Below are 23068 nucleotides of genomic sequence, written 5' to 3'. Positions count from 1 at the left end.
TCTTCCCTGATCTCTTTGGCCACTGCCAATCAATTCTCCCCTCTGTGGCCCAAGTGTACTTTTCTTTTTTTTTTTTTTTTTTTAAAGATTTTATTTATTTATCAGAGAGAGAGGGGGAGAGAGCGAGCATAGGCAGACAGAATGGCAGGCAGAGGTAGAGGGAGAAGCAGGCTCCCCGCTGAGCAAGGAGCCCGATGTGGGACTCGATCCCAGGACGCTGGGATCATGACCTGAGCCGAAGGCAGCTGCTTAACCAACTGAGCCACCCAGGCGTCCCGCCAAGTGTACTTTTCAAAATGCCAATCTGATCCAATCACAGCCTGCCTATATTCTCTTTAATGACTTCCCACAGCTGAGAGACACAGACCACAATTCTTAACATGCCTTACATAGCCCTGCTGGGGTGGCCCTCATTCTCCATACTGCAGCCACAGTGGACTTCTCTCCATTCCCCAGATGGCACAATGCCGCCCCCTGCCATGACCAACTCCTCTTTTTGGGAAACCCTCCACCACCCCATTCTGTCCCCACTCTCCAGCTCACTCCTTTGCCTAGCTAAAATCTATACCTATACATGTGCACATTGCAACTTAATTAGCATTTCCTTGGAGGAGCTTCCCCGCTTCCTCCATCCAGAGAGAGTTTCTTTGTTTTATATTATCAAAGAACCTTGCTTCATTCCTACAGAATGTTCACACTAGCTTAAAATTGTCTATTCGGTAGTGGGATTATTTGTCAAATATCTGTCTGCCCCATTAGACTGTCACTCTTATTATAGCAGAGAGCTAAGTGGTGGACACATGGTTGACATTCAATAAATATCTGTTGAATGAATAAATGAATAAACCAATGAATTGATGAAAATAAAATCATATTTTTGAAAGACAGATCTGGCAAATCAATTAAAAGGAAGAGAAAGGTGGAGGGCAAGGGTTCTGTATAATAAGTAGGCTGTTTGAGTAACATAGACCAGGAAAGAGGAAATAAAATTCTAAACAAGGATGGTGGGAGGGGAATGGAAAGTAACTGGCGGCGGGGGGAGCGGATGTGTTGCGCTACTGATAGACCAGCTTACCCACAAAAAGCCAGCAACACTGTGCTCATCCCAGATGTGGGCAGAGGTTCAACAAATGCCTGCCATGGTCAGCAGTCGCACCATCCGGGGAAGTGCTGTGGTGAAGACAAAAGGCACTTTCTAGGACAGTTTCTCTTTTAAAAAGACAAAGCCATTTGAATGACAAAGACATTCCAGGACCATTTTGCCATCCTTTGGACTCTGGGGCTTCATAAATAGGCTGGCTTCTGTGTTTTTAACAGCACCTGATATATTTGATTACATTTTCGATTCAATAGTTCCATTACTACAAGAAGCAACTTCATTACCACGAGGGCCCAGAGCCCAGACTATACTAGCTCCCTGTCATATAATTTAGCCTCAGTCATACCTCAGACAATATTTACACAAGGTCACTTCTTCAAACCATGTCTAGCCTTCCCAAATGACAATATTATTTATGCCAAATGCTTCTCCTAAGGGATGGAAAACTGCCAACTCTGGTTTAATAGGTTATACGGACAGGCTAGAAAAACATCATTTGTAGCACACACAGTTTATGCATTTAGTGTATAACTAGGCATACAGACTGATCATTGGAAACATGGCCGAAAGCTGGCCTCAGGAAAAAAAAAAAAAAAAAAAGCCACAAAAGCACTAAGGTTTGGATCTTTCCTCCCCGATATTAGTTTTGGAAACCCTAGGTTTAGTCAGAATTATGAATGCACAAGAGAGAGCTGCCTCAGACTTCAGTGGCTACCTGAATATCCAAAATAGGGGGAAAAGCTGCGAAAGGAAATTTAACTTGGGCGTATGTGCCCAGCAGCCATCCTCCTGTGGTTGCAAATTAATGTGACCATCCAGGGGAATAGGCAGCCCAGGGGCCTTTGGTAACAAAGAACAGTCTAACCCATTGATGTTAATTTACCAAATTATTCACATCCCACAATCTGGAATAGAAATCAGTGGCCAAAAAAATGCCTCCTCTACACCTCAGTCAAAACACCTATAAAAATCTAGATACCAGGAGGCAAAGTCTGGAACATAAATGACTTCATCCTGTTGCCAATGAGTTATTAAAGTACCGAATGATGGGGCCGCCAGCGGTGTCCGGGCTACCTTTGCTTCCAAGCTCTGTTCTTGGGGGTATCTTTAATAAGACATTTGGCCAAAATATATTGGTGACAACGCCTTTCTCTTAAAATCTAGTTAAGGTTACAAGTCATACCTTCCACTTAATCCCTTATAGACCACTGGAACTTTAAAAATCTCTGTAGCAGAAAATTAACAAACTTCGGGAGGTTGAGCTTTCACATAAAGTGTATAATGTCTGTCCAGACTTGCATAACTAGTTGATGATAAATATCATTAATAAATAATTTATACATTATTGTCCTCTAAATAGATAATTCCATTCCTGCATAAAAACGTCATATCTAATTTAAATTTTAGGAAACAAATGTCAATTATAAAGGAATTTCAAAAATTCAAAATTTTTCCTTTGTATTGATAAATTTGGAATGATTCTTGGTCCTTAAAATGTGTTTTTTAAAGGCTGTAAGTGCTGTATTTTTGTACACTTTCTGGAGGAGTTGCTTCCCATGGGCCCATCGTTTGTTTAGTAGTACTTGAGATATCATTATTTATTAATAATACTAGCATTAACCCTTTCTGATGAGCACTTGGACAAGCAATCCCATGCCCAGGAATTATTTCACAACAATAATTAGAAACGAGTACAGAGGGGCGCCTGGGTGGCTCAGAGGGTTAAGCCTCTGCCTTCGGCTCAGGTCATGATCTCAAGGCCCTGGGATTGAGCCCCACATTGGGCTCTCTGCTCAGCAGGGAGTCTGCTTTCCCCTCTCTCTCTGTCTTGCCTGCTTGTGATATCGCTCTCTCTCTCTGTGTCAAATAAATAAATAAAATCTTAAAAAATAAAAGAAAGTGTGCATATATATTACCACAGAACTACTTATTATTGGTAGTAAATGCACAATAATAAAAGACTGGTTAAACAAATTAGCCATATGATGGAATACCATATAGCCATAAAAAATGTTATAGAAAAATATCTAATCTATAGGAGAAAGTTTACAGCACACTAAAGGAAAAAAGAGACGACAAAACAATATATAGCAAGTACATGTTCAGGTGGAATACTATAAAAATATTAACCCATACAGAACAGTCCTGAGGGCTCCCCAAAGTGATGTGGGCAGGATTTAGAAGGGAGCTAAGGAAGTGCACTAATGTGACTTCATTAATATCCGCAGGACAGAAAGACTTAGGGACATTTGGACAGGAGTTTTGACCGATACTCTTATTACAGCGGTAATTCGCGTCTCACCTGTCATCGTCCAAGCAAGGGAGGAACAGCATGGGCATTTTTCGCTGTTCCTAGCCCAGTGGTGGTTTGGACAGGGCCTGCAAAAGGCTCCATCTGGTCTTTTCTCTGAAACACTTTCCTTAAGTCAAGAGCAGGAAACCTGACTTCAGTCTCACGCAGTGAGATCCCCTAGTCCTCTACAGGAAAGCACTGCCATATGGTTCCTAACATTATAGCACTCATGGGTAACCCCTGAAACCATCTTCATGTCCACATGATCCTACAGCATGGAGATTTATTAGGATATTGTAAATAAAACTTGGATAAACAGAAGCATGAAATGGGAGACCCCACAGGCTAGGGGAAAAAAAAAGAAAAACAAACCTGCTTCGTCAGCTTCTCTGGCAAACAGATATGGGCCATGATTTATTAAAACAGGAGCTTTTTCAAGGCATGATTATAGTCAAGAGAAAGTTGAATAAAACTTTGGCTTAGAAGTGCCTCTGCATGTTTCTGCTAGACTTCCCTATTTGAACATTCTGTGGGCTCCCCAAGCTCAATGCATTGGAAGCAAGGATCATTCTCTTCTTTTTTTCCCTTAGCATCACTATTTGGATGGCACCTGAATAGAGGTGAAAGGTTAAGCAGAAGTGATGACTAAGAATTCTGGTCAGAAGCATTGTGAGACTGGGGAGAAGGACCAAGGGCAGACCCTTGGGACCCGCTCACAAGTAGAGGGAGAAGAAAGTAAATTCAAAGGGATCATCCAAGAAGTCAGAGTAAGAATGATTTTCCTCTGTATCAAGCTATCTGAACATAATTTGCTTTAAGGTGGAAATTTTAGTCAAAAATATAGTTTGAAGACAGCATAGTTTCATTTTGTTTGATGCTAATGGATCTTTGCCTGAAAGTAAAATAATCCAGATGTATCAGATAAAACAAAGCAAAACTGTGCTTACATACTTCCAAGAGTTCAACTGTTTCACTCCCCTAAGAAAGAAAATAAAGAAAAAAAACTTTTTAAGAGGTAAGTGAATAATTTATAATATAATTTTATATAAGAAGAGATCCAAAATGTTGAATGTCTCAAGGAAAATTTGTCAATGGGTGCAACTTGAAAGGGTCCTACTGACTTTGTAGGCCCAGGATTCTCATTCAGAAAGGTCAAACTGACATTTGTGCCTGAACATGTCATTAAACAGTAGGAGCTAATGGGGGTTCACTTTTGTTTCCTAGGCTAAGTGTCGACTGGCTCCCTCTGCTCAGAACTAACCACAGGGCTCACTCACTCAGCAGTAATGCTGAGAGCATCTCCCCAGACTGGAAGGTTGAAAACAGTTGCCTCTGTGGTTCCTGAAGCTGGGATCAGACTAGAGCAATTGTGCAGTTGATTTGGCCCATCTTGAGGACCTTGGCTCTCAAAAGGCATGGCTGTGCAGACTAAACTAGAGGTTATTTTACAAGGCCCATCAAAATCCTCATTTGCATGTGTGAAATTCCTGCGGAGAGGCTGGTTTTGAATCTGGCTGGTTGGGCCAGATTACAAGTTGAGTCTGCTAGTGTGAATGTAAATAGCATCAGCTAGATCTAGGCCCCTCCCAGTCAGCCTTTCCCTTCTCTGGATCAAATCACTAGCCAATTGTTTGAATTCCAACACAAGTGACACCCAGCACCTCCCAGGTAGCAAAAGACATCACATTTTCTTAGAACAAATGGTCATCGACAGCCACCACCACAATAACACTGTTCATAGAGTACTCACACTGCGCTAAAGGCTTTACACACACCATCACTTCAGACCCTCACCACAACCCAAGGAGGTGTGGCATTGCCACTGCATTATCATTGTTCAGGGGGGAAAACTGAGGCTTCAAGGGATTAGGGATGAATCATCCCAGGTCACACAGGTGGAAGGCAATAGATTTGAATGCAGCTAGTTTAACTTCCACGTTTATGCCTTTTACCATTTTTGCCTGATACCATGTTGCTTCCTTTTAGTCGGCTGAGTTCAGTTGGCAATGAATAAATGGCAGTAATGAACACTGGGATCAAAACCAAAAGACCGTGGGATATGGACCAGATCATCAGGTTTGAATGGAACTCAGTTACCTGTGTCATTTTTGCCTTGAAACAGAGCTGTGTGACTCATAGGGAGCCATGCTACCTATGGATGGGGATTCTAGTTCCTAAAAAATCTGGACATTAGACATTCTTCTGAACTATCAGGAAACCCTTGCTTTGGGAGACGTGTGACTCAGATACTTAACATCCCTTCCAGGGAAGAACATGGCACAGTAGTTACAAACATCCCAGATCTCCATTCCCCAAGAACATCTTCTGCATATGGAGGGGGCTGTCCTATACTCGTCACCTGGACAGCAGTCCCGCACTCACTGGCCAAAGTGGTTTATAACATCTGGTAACTGTTTCCAGATGTGGCCTTCCCCCGAAACACTTGATGAAAAGTTTCACACTCAACATTTGGAAATAACTGACATAGGCACAGAGAGTTGCTATCATCTGCACCCAGAATAGAAGCAGTACGATCACTGCAAAGATGAAAGCATGTCCATAGCATCTCAATGGCCCAAGAAAACGGCGAGATTGTGTATCTGTTGGGTCCTCATTAAAGTCAAGTAAATGGAGCTGAGCCTCGAGGCGGTCAAGTGGACAGGGCAGAGCAGGGTCAACGGAATCAGACAGGTCCACATCCAAACACCAACTCCACCAGTCACCAGCAGGGACGTTAGCAAAGACTTAATCTCTTGGAGCCTCAGAGTTCTCCTCCATAAAATGGGAACACAGCGATGCTCAGGGGAAGATTGTGACATGCCTGGCATATAGCGAGCACTCAATAAATGGTTGTCTGGCTTTTTCTTCTCATTAGTTGAGTCTATAAACACAACTCACTTCATGCTTATTACATAACTGAATAAAACACTTAGGACGAGAAGTTCCTTTTTCACTGTTTATAACAGAACGTTAACATTTTAGGGACAAATAGTAGTAGCAGATGTTTATAATGCGACCTTTTGAGGAGGAGCACAATTTCACATCAACAATGGAAAATCTCTGAATTCGTCTTAGAAACAGAGTCAAACCAGTCCCAAGCCCAGATGAAAATTCTGCAGTCCCTCCCATCTTCTGGAGCTAGACATCTTGGTGTTACAGAGCAAAGGGAGTCCAGCTAGACCTAAGGTTAAGATTCACCAAATCTCTGAAGGGGTGAAACAAAATGATCCTCACTTGATAGATACAGGAAGGTTAAGTGACATCTTAAGTGTGGGGTTGAAGATTTAGTCCCAATGAGTAAGCTAATCTTATTCACTGTACAGTATTTCCCCCCTTTACTTGGAAAGTCAACATCAAGGGCTCTAATTTATGGAGCATCAGCAATATTCCAGAGCAATGACAGACGTTTTTCTTACACGACTTCCATGCGATCTTCTTTACAACCTGCTTGTAAAGCAGGCGTTATTATCATCCCCATTTTTCAGGTGAGGAAATTGTAGCTCCAAGAACTTAAATAGTTTACCACAAATCATAAAGGCAACCAGCAGCAGACCTGGAATTTGAACCCATCCGTCTAACTCCAAAGGCATCTGCTGACAGCTGTGAAGCAACAACTTCCGCTTACCATGCAGTGAGCAAAGGGTGGGTGAAAATGAGTTTTCTGCTCATCGCCTGCAATCACGATGATAATTAAACTGTAGCATCCCTTGCTGCTGTGTCCACAATCTGGGCTGTGTCCACTTTTCTTTAGGGCTGTTAGAGCACCTTTGCTGTGGCTCCAGACTGCTGGACAGGTGTTCGGTGCAATCGTTCCCTTTCTCCCCATCTGCATCTTTGTGAGCGGTGAGGCCCCGATCTGTCACGGGTGGCTGCTCCCCACATGTGCTCACAGCCCCGCTGATGAGAAATGGCAGAAGCAGGTATTAAAGGTGGAGGTTCTGGCTTATTGCTCTGAATGTATTAAAAACCGTTCCCAGACTCCACATAAAGAGTTTTACACACGCAGCACATATGATACAAGGGAGACAGAGAAGCAGACGTGGGGATAACCACAGTGAGACAAGTAACCACAACAGAAGTCTGGAGAGACAGGCCTAAGGAAAGCTACTTTCACAGACCGGGTGATGGATGTCTCCTTAGCAGACAGACAGCTAGAGGTACTTATTTTTATAAAAAGTTGACAGAAAGAACTCCAGACATCCAGACCTGCTCTCTTCCTATTCTTGTCTAGAGCTGACTCAGCCTCTCGGCTTCCCTTTGCAGGATGGTGACTTTTTCCATGCAGCCGTGCTAATTATCCACATCCCGCTCTCTCTTTTCTCACAGGTCATTGAAATGTCTCCTTGTCTGGGTTAGAACTTGGGTGGATGCTGAATTGCCTCCTGGAGTCCTCCCCAGTGATGAATTTCTCATACCTAGGGTATGGTTTGTGGGGAAAAATTCTTTCGATTTAAAGGCTCTTGAGATGGTTATTCCAAAGAATCTGTTTTACTGGGCTCATGAAGACGATACTTATCATTTATTGAGTACACAGTAAATGCCAGATAATTTCCATAAGCTATCACATTTAGCCCTCATAAATATCACATAAGGTAAGTATTAGCCCCATTGTACAGATTAACAATAGAGAGGAGATATATAGATATAGATATCGATATCTAGATATCGATATCGATAGATATCGATCGATATCTAGATATCGATATCTATATCGATATAGATATATAAAATAAATGAAAGGGAAGATAAAAACCAAATGGCATACAACAACTTCCTCAGAGTTTCTTTAGTATCCAAGGAGCAGAGTGATAGGGTAAAAGGTGCTGCACCTGGGCCAGGAGATGTGAATTTTTTTTTTTTAAGATTTTATTTATTTATTTGACAGACAGAGATCATAAATAGGCAGAGAGGGAGGCAGAGAGAGAAAGAGAGAGGAAGCAGGCTCCCTGCTGAGCAGAGAGCCAATTTGGGACTCAATCCCAGGACCCTGAGATCATGACCTGAGCCGAAGGCAGAGGCTTAACCCACTGAGCCACCCAGGTGCCCCAGAGTGTGAATTCTTATCCTGGTATTGACACTAGCCAGATCTAGATCTGGGCAAGCTCTGTGCACCTCTATCTATCTGATCTAAAAAAAGGGGAAAAAAAAAAAGTAGATGGTTGGACTAGGCAATTTCTATATATATGGCCTCTTCCTCTAACTTTCTATGGCTATGACCTATTTCCATACTGTAGTTACTAAGGTCAGACTCCCCTTGAATAAAGTCCTAGAACAAAGCTAGCCCATCAGCACTGAATTGGTATCTTTCATCACCCGGCTCTGGAGAACAGCCCATCCAAGCCACATCTTGATTGCAACTTAAAGTAACTGAGATACTTTACTCTTTCCAGAGTAATTTAGCAAGCCATAGCTTTTAAAGACAAGTTGAAGCAGAAGTTCACACTCTGTGGCATAATCACTGACGCAATTCTATTACTACCTTGAATCTGAGAGGTTTCCCTACCAAAAATGGATATTTGATATTCTGATAATCTACTACTGTATAATAAACCTCCCTCAAAACTTAGTGATTTACAATTATGTAATTTTTTTTTCATGGTTCTGGGTGTTTAAAGGCTCAGCTGGGTGGTACTCCTTTGGAGTCCCTCAAAGCCATTCCATTGAATGAAGGCAGAGGTTGGAATCTTCTAAAGTTTTCTTCACTCACACATCTGACATGGGGGCTGGGATGGCTGTGGACTTATTGGTCGTACCTCTGTCCATGTGGCTTCTCTGTGTGGCTACCGTGGGTCTCCTCACAGCATGGTAATCTTGGAGGTAGTCAGCTATCTTATATCACTGGGGCTGGATTCCCCCAGAGTGAGTATTCCAAGAGAGCCAGGCAGAAGCTGTAAGCTTTCTTATGACCTAGCCTTACTTCTCCTGTGAGTTATGTTGTTAGTCACAGCATTCACCTATCAGCTCAGAGTCCAAGAAGTAGAAGCATAGATTCCACTGCTCAAGGGAAGAATGGTTTGTGAAATGCCAAGGGGAGGGTGACATTAGGGCTATTGATAAGGTAACTTCTTTGTTGTAAATCTCAAGGACATTTGCAAACCAAGGGAGACTCCTGTCTTGCAGGATTGTGATCTCTGCAAGTTAACTATTTATCATTTTATGGCAGTCAGGGGTGCCTGAGGAATGCTACACATATGGAGGGGAGCGAGTGAAGGGGGGGTGCAAGGCGCCAGCTTTTGCTTTGTCCTCAGCCAGCCTCCTGCTCCTTCATTTGCACATACTGGAAGGAACTAATGGGAGCCATCTTGAAGACAAGTTACTCTATTTGGCCTCCTTCAGAGCAAAATGAACTATGGGTAAAAGTCAGACTCTCTCTCTCTCTCTCATTCTCTCCCTCTCACCCACATAACCAGGTGGAACCCCATAAAGAAGAGTAATTGGTGGGAAGCACACTTCCATTTCTGTGAGATAACATTGTGCTTTTTCACTGATGGAAAAGGGAGAGCGACTTAATTGAGGAAATGTCTCCAAAAGAAATCGTAAAGGCACATTAGTGATCTAGCTAAGCCTGCTAGGATGGATATTGGTATCCCAGTAATCTTAAGACAAATCCAGATGTCCGTTAGTGATCGTCCTTAAACGAAGGTGAAACCAGCGCGGTGAGGTTGCCAGACACAGTCCCAGACATCTACACAGATAAGCAGGCCTGATGTGTGGCAGTTTTGACGGGCGGGCTTAAGAACAGTAAGAAACAAACTGAGGATCTGGACAATATCACTATCAGGAAAGCATATCATAAGCCCCAGAATGTGACATTGTCCCAAGAAAAACAGCAACCGAGAGGCCAACTGAAAAACTGGAGATGCTGGAGTAGAAAAGCAGGTCAGATATGAAAGTGGTGGTGAGCAGAGAAAGTCTGGATAACATGTTGGAACCCAAGGAGGATGGCACAAGCCCTCGAACTGCAGACCCCTCCAGGGCTGAGATTATCGGTAAAAGAAAGTATCTGCAGCTCCTGGGGAAGGAAAGAGACTTAGGGAGCCATGGAGGAGGCGGCATAGTGATCCTTTAGGTCATGGATGCCAGAATAAGGCTAGAATGACTGTGGCTTGGAAGGTGAACCTAAAAGCCCCCGAAAGAAGCTTTTCTTTTTCTTCATGACTCAGAGAGAGTCAGGAATGAATTCCCTAGACATGAAATTTAAGAGGTTTCTGGCCTGTATCGGGAATATTTAGGAGTTGTTAGCCCTGCAATCTGATGGGCACTCCAAGAAGCTCTGTGAGTCTAAGGGGCAGAGAGATGGAACAGAAAGCTTTTCTCTCTGGCTCTGCCGCAGCCAGATAGTAACAGGAGGCTTGTTCTTTAAATAGTAGGACTTTTAACACCAGAGGGCTCCAAGAGGTCAACTGTAATCCGCCAGTTGACAGAGGGCACTAATTGGACCCCGCCTTCAGGTTAGAGCACTCAGTTACACCCACTGTTCTGGCTCCTAAAGAACTTTCCAGCAATTCTGGCAAACATAAAAATCTGCAAGTCTTTTGAACTCATAATCTCACTTCTGGAAATTGAACATAACTAAACCATCCACAAGCAAAATGTGAAGATGTTCATAGCAGTATTATTTATAAGTAGGCTAACTCAGTGCTTCTCAAAATCTGATGTGCATCACTTGGAGACCTTCTTAAAAGGCAGATTCTGTAGGTGGGACTTGCAACTCTGCAAGTCTAACAGACCCCCAGGGGGTGCCCATGCTACCAGACCAGAGGCCACACAAAGTAGCAAGGGGTTACTTAAATGCAGCTAAAATACTATATGGCAAGACATAACCAAGTAAATGATAAGTACATCTCCTTGTAATACCAAGATCTATGTTAAAATAATTTTGAAAACTAGCAACATGAAAAAATGTTTATGACCTCACATTAAGAGAAAAATACAGGGTACAAAAATCACATACACATTAGGATTGTAATTGTAAAAAAGAAATATGGGCAACATTGGAAGAGAATCCAGAACTACTAGGTGCTTGTTCAGGATGGTGCAATTAGGCTTTTCCCCCTAGTTTTCAAGCTTTTTGTTACATTGCTACATTAATTTCATAATCTAAAAATGCTGTTAAGCAGTAGAATATTAAGTAGAGTGGTCATACATCCTGCAAGACCTGTTAGCCCTATTCAATTATTAATGGTGGTCCCCTCACTCTACCCTATGATCTACTAGATAAGGGACATGCCTCAAGGCTGTATGTGGTCTTTGTTTATCACTCCCAAGCATTTGAAAAGCTGAACTGAAATGCCTAGAAGGAAGAGGCAGGAGAGGTGGGGAGGTCTCTGCTGTGCAAGTTTTTTAAAGTACATATGTTTTCTAGAGCAGTTTTAACTTTACAGCAAAACTGAGCATAAAGTACAGAGATTTCCCACATACATCCTGTCCACCCCCCCACCCACCCTCATCCACTACCATCCACCCCCACCACGGTCATACCTTTGTTACAATTGATGAATGTCCACTGACACAGCATAACCACCCAAAGACCACAGTTTACATCACACGTCCCTCTTACTATTGTACATTCTCTCCAGGTGGACAAATACACAGGGATACATGTCCACCCTTAGAGCTTCATAAAGTCCCTGCCCTGAAAATCCTCTTGCACATTTTTAAAGGTATACATATATATTTATTTAAGATTTTATTTATTTGACAGAGAGAGAGAGAGAGAGAGAACAAGTAGGCAGAGAGCCAGGCAGAGAGAGAGGGGGAAACAGGCTCCTCACCGAGCAGAGAGCCTGATGTGGGACTCGATTCCAGGACCCAAGCCAAATGCAGTGGCCCAAACCTCTGAGCCACCCAGGCGCCCCTAGAGGTATATTTTGATGAGGATAAAAGACCTCAACAGTATACATAGAGAAATACCCTGATAAAACCATGAAAGCTAGGAATTCTGCAACAAGGGGACCAAGGAAGTCCCCTTAAGTTCAAGATAAACCTTTCCTGAACTTAAAAGTCTCACTGCTCAGCTATCCTTGTTTGACCTTTTCTCCCTACTGCACACCAGGAATCACTTCATAAGATGATGTCCTGTGTGTCTTGGGGCAATGCATTTTCCTCCAGCTGGGCTGATTCCCCAAGGAGGAAGAGTTAAGATTTTAAAATGCTGATGATTTAGTTGGATTCCTGTTTGCTGCTTTTGCTAACATGTGAAATTTTTAGAGCCAGACTTTCTCAATGCCGCCTTAAACCATATTATCTATTACTGCTTTTACTTCATACCTATAATAAACCTGAATCAAACTAAAGCTACCACTAACTGATTGCATTTAGAAGATCATGTTATTTAAGAGAAAAACTTTTAAAAAACGATTGAATTAACTAAATACAAACCACATTTGCCTACAGCAGCTTCTAAGGCACTGTTCCTATTTCGTTGACTTGGAATTTTATTAAATTTTTTTTTTAAAAATGTGAGCCACCAAGTGAAACTTAGAAAATATCTTATACTATGCAGCTTCTAGCCATAATTACTTTATTCAAATTAAATTAAACTTGCAGTGTTATTTCTTTTGTCTGCTTTGAAATTCATCAATTTTCTTTGTTCTTACAGAAATTAATATATATTTCTCACACACACACACACCCTGGTGTGAAACACTTAAATCCTAGTCCTGAAGCCTTTCTTATGCTGAGTCTTTGTCTGCTAGGTATGTGGCAGTCGGGAGAATGATGGTCTTTGTTCTTTTGTTCTCTCTGTGTATATTCTATTCCACCTGAACAGAGCTAAACTTATACCCCAAGGACAAATGACACTAGGTGAATGACAATAGGTGATTCTAATTTGAGAACAGCTACTCAGAGTGAGTGTAAATTCTCGTGGGTGGTGCTTTTAGAAACAAACAGAAAAGGAGCCTTTTGGGGTGGATATTGCACTTCACCTTTTAGGTCATTTTAAATAATGGTGAGAGAGAGAGAGAAGGGCCATTCCAAAGAAATAAAGAGGAAAAAAGGGAGAAAAACAATAGAGTTGAAAGAGCAATGCCTTCTTAAAGTATACATGAAAAAAGAAACAAAATGAGAGTGCAATGGAGTGTGAAGAAACTCAAGAAAATGCTAAAAAAAAAAAAAAATGCTTAGAGGACAAAGTGTTACCTAAAGAAAGGAAATCCAAGCTGGTGAGACTTCACTTGAAACAAGAAGATAAAAATCCTTTATACAATCAGCAAACAAAAGCAAGGAAATATAAATTCTCAAATCCCATGGAGAGCCTGGAAGGGAAGTCAGCGAGACAATGCAGAGCGTGCAATTTGAGAGGATAAATCACTTCTTTACCTCACTCCACACAAAAAGAAGATAACAGACCAGGGTGAGACATATTTTCCAGCAGAAGAGTAGGGATTGTTGAAATGCTTTTCCCTTACTACAAAAAGCTAACAGAACACCCAATTCAAATGAACAGGATTCTCACAGCAAGACAAAATCCATTTCTACAGTGAACATGGGTGAGGTACTTGAGTATGGAAGGAAAAGAGTCTGTCCCCTTTGGCACCACATGAAATATTTGTTGCCTCACTGAAGAAGGAAGACCAGTAAGGGCAGTAGAACTGACTGGAGGAGCCTCTTTTGAGGAAAGACTCTGGGGCTTTCCGGGGATGCAGTAGGAGTAATTAGAAAGTTGGGTCATTGGAACATTGAGACCGGGAGTTTCTTACCCATAAACTCTATCTTGAGAGGGAAGTTAAGATTGTTTAATTAGCAATAATCGCGCCTCGGATAAACCTCATTGGCTACGATACTGCCACTGCACAAAGCTAAGCTTGTTTAAAATAAAGAATCAGGGCGCTTGTGTGGCTCAGTGGGTTAAAGCCTCTGCCTTCGGCTCAGGGCAGGGTCCTGGGATCGAGCCCCACATGGGCTCTCTGCTCAGCAGGGAGCCTGCTTCTCTCTCTCTCTCTGCCTGCCTCTCTGCCTACTTGTGATCTCTCTCTGTCAAATAAATAAATACAATCTTTAAAAAAATAAAAATAAAAATAGAATAAAGAATCAGAGGTGCCTGACTGGCTCAGTCAGAGGAGAAGGTGACTCTTGATCTTAGGGTTGTGATTCCAAACCCCAGTTTGGGTACAGAAATTACTTAAAATTAATTAATTTAATTAAAAATAAAATAAAGAATCAAATTTACTTAGAAACACTTACTTAAATATCTCAGCATTAATTAAGAACAATACACAAATAAACACACACACACACACACACACACACGAGGGAGGTGGAGGAACAGGGGGAGAAGGTTAAGCAGACTCCACATTGAGCACCACGCCCGTCCTGAGATCACAACCTCAGCTGAAATCAAGAGTTGGATGATTAACCAACTGTGGCACCCAGGTGCCCCCTTATCCTGGCTTTTTAGTTAAAATGTCTGTTCAAATCTATTTATAAATTCTGCAAAAAAAAAAAAAAAAGTTCTAAGCTTCTTGGAGAAGCAGTTTTGAAAACAATAAGGAGCTTGGTAAATTTATACAAAAATTTAAGCTTCAAAGATATACAGAGACGAGAGAGTTTTAAAAAGACAAGGCTTCCTGAAAAATCTTTTCTAGTTAGAAAGACAGCATCATGGTGTTTTCACAAACTACGGAGAATCTCATTGACATTTAGATTTTCCTTTTTTTCCTCTTCATTTCTGATTTAGACACTTCCAACTTGGGAAGATGCAGGAATTGTAGGCATAGACAAATATAATTTACATGTTCTCTCCCACAGTCAGGAAGCAGTCTATATCTTTCGGAGCATAAAAAGAAGACCATCTCACTGACTGGGGGACAAACTGATAGTTAAAACCTTTTGATGTGTTTGAGCAGAAAGCTTAAAGATTATTGATAGAGACTTTCCTACTCTTTGAAGCACTGTAGGGTAGTAGCCTTTTTTTTCCTAAATCAAAATAAGAAAAAATAAGGTTGGTAAAAGAGTGGTTAAAAACAACTGAAATTTAGGAAAGTATACAATTGGCACCTATTCAGAATTTGTTTAGATTGTGTGAACATACATCTTACAAAAATGTCCTTTTTCTTTTCTTGTCCTTATTCTTTTTGTTGTTGTTGGTAGTACTATTATTTCCTAAAAAATGGCCCTTAATTTTTCTACGTGAGCAACAAAAATCAAAGTTAACTATTTATTTTCGTAATTATTTTATGAAGGCTTTTTGCCCAACAAACGTGGTTCTGGCTAGTAAATTGCAAATTTCTGTAAACAGCATGTTTTCCCTTGTGTGTTTAGCTTTAACCTCCAACACGTTAGTCCATCTCATTAATCATAAAAACATCTTAAAACAAGAAAAAAGCCCCTGTACTTTTATGCCAAAAGAATAAAAAGTAAGAAAAGAGACTCTTAAAGCCTGATTTCCTTGTTTCCTCTAGACTACAATTATTTTGTTAGGGAAAGCTTCTGTTACACCAGGAAATCCTGTTAGAACTGAAACTTGTTGCATTATCTGAGATGAATGTACTCTTAGTTGGTAGTGCATCTCTTTATTCAAAGCTCTTTGGAATGAAAAGCCCAGGGTAGAAAATAACCCTTACAGTTTGTTTCTATGTTTAAAAGAACTAATTTGCTGGTACTGATTTCTTCTTAGATAAATCACATTGACTTTTCAAATGCTGATTTTTCAGATAAACCTAAGGGTCATTGGTCTGTAAGTACCAAGAAGAAATAGTCTGCCTCCAGGGGCTGTACCTTCCATTCATTACCCACGGGAACATTCCAGTGAATCCAAGCAGGGCCTGTCCTCTGGCCCCTAGCCTGCTATACATAGACCACACTGAATTTTGACCAATTACCTCTTTTTTCTTCATCTTTGATTCTTCTTCCTTTGCTCTCTTCTGATTTTTCAAACTGAGAAGTTTTAGCATATACTTTGATAAGGAGGCATAAATAAAATTACCTTTCAGTTTTAAAATTTCTTCCCGAAGGTATGGGAAAACCTTAATTGTGAAATGCCAAAAGGTCACTGAGACAAGGCTTTCGCAGTTAAGAAAGAAAGAAAGAACGAGAGAAAGAAACAGATATAGTAAAGTGAGACCCTATTAATGAGGAATTTGCAATAATCCAACCTGGTTGACACTAGAGTTTATTTTTTTACTATTTAGAAATGATTTTATAGGGGAAAATACACTGAAAAATTACAACATTAGGTTTAAATTACTTAAGACAATAAAGTGTTTGGACATACTGTTTAAAGCCAAATGAATACTGTTGTCTACTCAACAGAATACATCCAACATTTTCTTAGCAGCTAATGTGAGTCACTTTTTGATTCAGAAAGCAAGAGACCCACATGATTTTTTTTAAGTACTTTAAAAGAGGTCTTAAAAAATTACTTCAGAATGTCTTCTCCTTTGCATTTTTCCAGATTAGCGAGTATTTACTGTTATTAGCTGTTTTATGGGCAGGAAGGAGTCTAAAGCTAATATATTGTACAGCACCAATGCACCTTAATAGATACTATTTCTGAAAAGACCTTAACTTGAAAATACAATGCTCAGAACCAGAAAATTCACTGAAACTTCTGGGAGAATAAAAACATTTATTTTAAAGGCAATGAATCTCTTAAACTAACTCAGAAGGAAACGTCTTAGATGTTTGGTTCATGTCCTATTCACTTTTACTTTGCATATATTTCTAACAGGCTTTCAATCAATTCTTCTCATCCTTGAGAAATGAATGAACCAATGAGAAACAAGACAGTAGAAGCAAATTCATTGACAGCAGCAACAGAGAATAACTGATAGTCTTTAGATTAAGGGATGAATAGAAAAAAAAAACTACAAAAGAACTACTGTCCAAAAAAAGATTGAGTCTTGGCACCTGTCTGGGAGACAGGTAGTCAGGTAGACTCTGGTAGACTTTATGGCTCTTGATCTTGGGCTTGTGAGTTTGAGCCCCATATTGGGTGTAGAGATTACTTAAAAATAAAATCTTTAAAAAATATATTGAGTCTGACACCACTTACTGTAGGGGCAAACAGTTCACTATTTTCAGAAATATCTGAAAATATGCATAAATTTCAGCACAGTGTTAGGAATGACAATCCTTCACAATGGCCCTGAGGCATTCAGAGCTTATTGAAGAAGGCAAAACCAGTATACTGTATGTCAGAATTATTCTATCCCAAATTGTTAAAACAATTTTTTAAATTGAAAGGAATCACTTACAGGAAGAAACATCCTGTTTCTTTGTTGTTGTTGTTTTTTAAAGATTTTATTTATTTTAGGGAGAGTGAAAGCAATCACCAAGGGAGAGGGAACACAGAGGCCGAGGGAGAAGCAGACTCACCACTGAGTGGAAAACCCAGTTCAGGGTTCGATCCCAGAACCTTAAGATCATGACCTGTGCCAAAGGCAGACGCTCAACCAACTGAACCCCACTCAGGTGCCCCTGAACATCCTGTTTCTTGAAGATGCCAGAAAACCAAGACAGCTCTGTGACTACCAGAATAGGAAGAGCCTAGAAAGCAGCTGAGTACTCACCTCTTAGCTGGAAAGTAAGAGCTACTACTGTCTATTTTCTGCTGGGAGGGGAGAAGGACACAGAGATAGCTTCAGCATGGTGGGTTAGAGCACTGGCTGTCTCTTTCACAGTGCAATGGAAAAGACACAGATCGTGAAGCTAAATCTGCTTCACTCCTGCTTCTGTCCCCCACTAGGCATAATAACACCTACCCCAGTAAGCTCTTTCAAGGGCACAGAGCCAATTCCTACCAGGAGCTCAGTTATGTACATTGCTTGCCTGTCGTCTGGCTCTCAGTGGTCACCTTCTGGGCAGTTCACAAAGAGTAGAAGTGGAAGATGGATGGAGGAAGGGGGTGACTCTTGCCAAACAGTGTCAAAGAGCTGACTTCAATATAGTTGAAGAATGAGCAATATACCTCCCCTACCACCACTGAGGCCTTCAAGAATGTTTTATCTCGTGTGTGATAGGAGCTGCTTTTTTTTTTTTTTTTTAAGATTTTTATTTATTTATTTGAGAGAGACAGCATGAGAGGGGAGAAGGTCAGAGGGAGAAGCAGACTTCCTGCGGAGCTGGGAGCCCGATGCAGTGCTCGATCCCAGGACTCTAGGATCATGACCTGAGCCAAAGGCAGTTGCTTAACCAACTGAGCCATCCAGGCATCCAAGAGCAGATTTTCTCCCTGAGTTTCAAACAAGTAAAACAGGTGAAGGGTAGGAAAGCTGTGAGACATTTGGCAGGGCAGTTATTGTATGTCCAACATATCTTGGGAATGAACATGAATCTTTTGATACCAACGAACAAGTCTAATAACATAGATTCATTCATTTATCGGTTCACTAACCATCCAACCAACATTTATTAAGTGCCTGTCATATTCCCAGCACTGCCTCAAGTATGAGGTATTTAAAGACCTAGATCTTGCCCTCGGGCATGGTACAGCATCATGACTACGCATGTTAACAAGTGTCCTAAAGCCTTGGCACTCAGAGTATGGCCCGTGGAACAGCAGCATCAGTATCACCTGGGAGTTTGCTAGAAATTCAGCATCTCAGACCCCAACCCAGACCAAAGGAATCAGAATCTGCCCTTTAACAAGATTACCAGGTGATTTGCATATGCATTATAAATTGAATGCACAGCTTTATTGTATATGGCTGCTGGCATAATGGGATATATCTAGAATAAGCTGGGGCACACAAAAGTCCATTTTGACTTGTATGTGAACCAAGAAAGGCTCGCCAGTAAAAATGACCCATACTTGTTTGCTAGGGCTGCCTTAACAAAGTACCACGCACTGTGTGGCTTACCAAAAGAAATTTATTCTCTCAGAGTTGTGGAGCCTAAATCTAAGATCAAGGGTTCATTCTGAGGGCTGTAGAAGAATTGGCTTCAGGCCTCTCTCCTTGCTTCTGATAGCCTGTCATTCTTTGGCTTATAGATGGCATTCTCCCAGGGTCTTCACCTCATCATCCCTCCATGCAAATCTGTGTCCAAATTTGCCTTTTTTAGAAGGTGCCAGTCATTTTCGATTGGGCTGCCCCTACTGACTTCATCTTAACTTGAATGGCTACAAAAACCCTATTTCCAAATAAAGTCACATTCAAAGGTACTGGGGGTTAGGGCTTCTGTATCTTTTGGGGAGATGCAATTTAATCCTTAATATGAACCTGATCTCCAAGCTGAAAGATGATTAGGTATTAGTGAAACACACTAGGAAAAGAGCAGGTAGGGCATTTTTAGATGGTGGGAGCCACCCGCATGATTAAAGGCATAGATGTGTCAGTCTGCTAAGGAATGACACAGTGGTAACCATGTTTAAAAAAAATAGATGCAAAAAAGGGGCGCCTGGGTGGCTCAATGGCTTAAAGCCTCTGCCTTCGGCTCAGGTCATGATCCCAGTGTCCTGGGATTGAGCCCCGCATCGGGCTCTCTACTCAGCAGGGAGCCGGCTTCCATCTCTCTCTCTCTCTGCCTGCCTCTCTGCCTACTTGTGATCTCTGCCTGTCAAATAATAAAAAAAATTTCAAAAAAAAATATAAAAAAAAACTTTAAAAAAATAGATAGATGCAAATGGGAGATGAGGTAAGGAAGTAGGCAGATCACTGGAAAAGTAGGCAGATCTCAAGCTGCCACGAGAGAATTGAACTTGTATTCTGTAGGCTATGGGAACACAGCCAGGCGTTCAGCTCCCCAGAAGCAGGGTGCAGAGTAGGCTGAGGTGGACTTGGATTTGAGTCACCAGTGATGCGGTCACTACTCTGGTCTCAGTGACAGGCGATGAAGGCCTGAACCAGGACCTTCAACACCAAAGAGGATAAGGGGGAGATGAGAGTCACAGGGAAATGGGGATGGATGCCCCATCTGGAAGCTTCTTGGAATGCCAGGTTTTTAAGTCAGTCTGTTTATGTGAGGCATACCTAGCCTTGAGATTCATGATCCTTCAAGAAGAGAATGTTTGGCCCAAAGAGAAAGCAAGATGAAAGAGGAAGGATGTTTCCCCTCCCCGGCCCCATTCCTGGCCATCAACCTAGGGGCACATCAGCAGACCTCACTGGCAACATTCAGACAGAGCTGAAGCAGGAGAGACACCCGTGACTCTCCGGGGATTCGGATCAAAGAACAAAGAGGAAGAACCCGGATTGAAAGGCAGTCTCTATCTTACCGAAACTTTAGGAATTAATTTAGAATCTTATCTTCCCAAAACACTGGAGGTGGGCCAGCTCTTCAAAAAAGGCATTGGAAGAAAAACACCCAAGTATCGAATGGCTCAAAAGATCTGATAAATGTGTGTGCTCGTTGAGAAGCTGGGCGGCTGTGGCAGGCCTGTCACGGGCTGGGAACTTGGAGGGGACTGTTCGAATCCATGTTCAGTCTAACTTGTCTCCACCCCTTTACCTCCGGAACACCAGGCATGGCCTTACTGTGGTCAGGCCCGCCTGAAAGTGGGGCAGGAATCTCAAAACCACACCTGGTCCAGAAGGACTCTCTTAAGTGAGCCAGAGTCCTCCCGTGGGCCAGCTGACAACTCAGATGGACTGAGAGGGGGAGTGAAGGAACGAGGCAGCTAGAAAGACACAACTTCTCATTATCATGCCTTCACAGCTTAGACATTTTTTTCCATAGAAGGCCAGATAGTAAATACTTCAGGTTTCATGGACCACGTACAGTCTCTGGGCCTGTTCTCTGCTTTTAGTTTGTTGTTGTTTTTGTTTTTAACAATGCTTTTAAAATGTAAAAGTCATTTTTAGTTTGTTTGCTGTACAAAATCAGGCTGGATGGTGGAGGTTGCTGACCTCTATCCACTATAGAGTCTGATAAATTGGGCTCTTGCAGTTAGGTGACTTGTTTGAGTGTTCTCCAAGAATTTAGGAGCAGGGCTCGTGCAGCCTCCCTTCTGATGAGCATACCCTGAGATCTCGGGTCCATGGTGATTGATGTACAGGAAACAAATGGCCTCTTGTCTTCCACTGACTGCAATAAAGCCATGGACACTATTAAGAAAATAGCATCCCCACTGAGAAACAGAAGGGAAAGGCCTGGCTCTCAAATGGCACGACTTTGCCTCCCCTAAGGAGTCATGGGTTATACTTCCAATTAGCTGCAACCCTTCCAGCCTTCTGCCCAGCAACTCTTGAGGGAGCAGCTCTTGGCCAGCTCACACACGTCAGGTGTTATATTAGTAACCCACATCATAGAATCAATACAACAGGCCTGGTGTTTGCTTTCTGACTCATGGACAGGATTTCTATGGAACTGCAGCCCATGTATTCCCAACAATGCCCGGTCTGTTCGAGGTACAGACTCTTTTAGGAGTGTCTGGTTTAACGCAGAATAGGAAAAAAGGGAATAATCTGCAAATGAAGGGGGAGAAAAGGCTCTCAATTTAAAACCCCAATCTCTATTTTAAGGCCTTAAGATGCAGATCCAACGATGTTCTTGCCATAATACCATGGAATGAATCAGGCTCATTAGACTCTAGCATATATGCAAAGACAAAAACATGTGATGCCTGGATGCAAATAGTGTTTTATTCCAGAAGCACTAGCAAAGAGGGTGATTACAGTGTACATAACGATAGCCGGATATTTGCCTAGTGACTTAAGGAGTAAATAAATCTACATTATGTAACATTGGGAAGAAAGAAGAAAAACTGCTCCGTGACCTTCTCTTTTCCTTCTCATTCTCCAACTCTGCTCAGCACCCAGCCTGCTGTCCGTTTACAGTGGGCATCCTGCCAATAATCAAAAGGAAAAAGGTATGTCTATCATTAGAGACTGTGTGCAGTTTTTGGTCACGTGAGCCCAGACAAAGCCATTCTTGTCCTAGTAGGTCAGTGTACTCCTGAACTGAATCCATGGGCATTTCTCTGTGTGCCCCCGAATCGCCTGCAAATGAGCTTGCAATTTTGTTGCCCAGAAAAGGATCACATGAAAAAAGAAGACCAACCTCTCAGATATTGCATTGGTGGCTTACTTTATATCCAAATATTCTATTTACATAGGGTATTTGTTGAAGTTACTATAACTTGAAACGTGCTAACTAAAATTTCTAAAATATCATGTAAACCTCTTGTTTTAGATTTAAATATATCCATGAACTACTCTTGATCTGCACTAGTTGCAAGTTGTCTACAAAAAGTTAAAACTAGGGCTCCTGGGTGGCTCAGTGGGTTAAAGCCTCTGCCTTCAGCTCAGGTCATGATCTCAGGGTCCTGGGATCGAGTTCAGGGTCGGGCTCTCTGCTCAGCAGGGAGCCTACTTCCTCCTCTCACTCTGCATGCCTCTCTGCCTACTTGTGATCTTTCTCTGTCTGTCAAATAAATAAATCTATTAAAAAAAAAAAAAGTAAAAACTGACCAATATGGTAAGAATATACAACAGTACTAACAATGCAAGCAAATTGCTCTTTAATTATGTTCATTTAATAACTGAAAACATTGTGCTGCACATAAGGGATTTTAAAGTCATAGCATTTTAACTGTTGTTTCTCAATGTACCCTTCTATCTGTTCTATTTCCTTCTGAATGCCGTAACCTAATGTCCTGCAAGTGTTAAGAAAGGACAGATTTTGAGCTATAACAGTGAGCTCTGCCATGCACAGCTGCCTTCTTAGAATAGCACTACCCACTGCCAAGATCAATGAACAGCATCTTTTGTGGGACTTACTAGAGCAGAAATGCT

At 41.6% G+C, this 23068-nt stretch overlaps 2 long non-coding RNA genes and 1 other non-coding gene across 3 annotated transcripts in view; 1 reads left to right on the top strand and 2 right to left on the bottom strand.

Annotated features, from left to right (window-relative positions):
- The window catches only part of LOC116586313, a 45900-nt gene extending 38051 nt beyond the window's left edge, over positions 1-7849 (top strand). Inside the window, exons 4-5 of the long non-coding RNA XR_004283974.1 lie at positions 3983-4159; positions 7719-7849. This is a non-coding gene — a long non-coding RNA (uncharacterized LOC116586313). The remainder of the gene's footprint in view (positions 1-3982; positions 4160-7718) is intronic.
- Positions 6246-21355, bottom strand: LOC116586312. The gene is made up of 3 exons (XR_004283973.1): positions 21182-21355; positions 20852-20856; positions 6246-6259 (listed from the first exon to the last, which is right to left on the bottom strand). It is a non-coding gene; the product is annotated as an uncharacterized LOC116586312 (long non-coding RNA).
- LOC116587322 lies at positions 14053-14196 on the bottom strand. The gene has a single exon (XR_004284368.1). It is a non-coding gene; the product is annotated as a U4 spliceosomal RNA (small nuclear RNA).
- Positions 21356-23068: the final 1713 nt, after the last annotated feature.

Source organism: Mustela erminea, chromosome 3 (assembly GCF_009829155.1).
Source record: "Mustela erminea isolate mMusErm1 chromosome 3, mMusErm1.Pri, whole genome shotgun sequence".
Classification (NCBI taxonomy): domain Eukaryota; kingdom Metazoa; phylum Chordata; class Mammalia; order Carnivora; family Mustelidae; genus Mustela; species Mustela erminea.
This window is presented reverse-complemented; position numbering and strand designations above follow the sequence as displayed.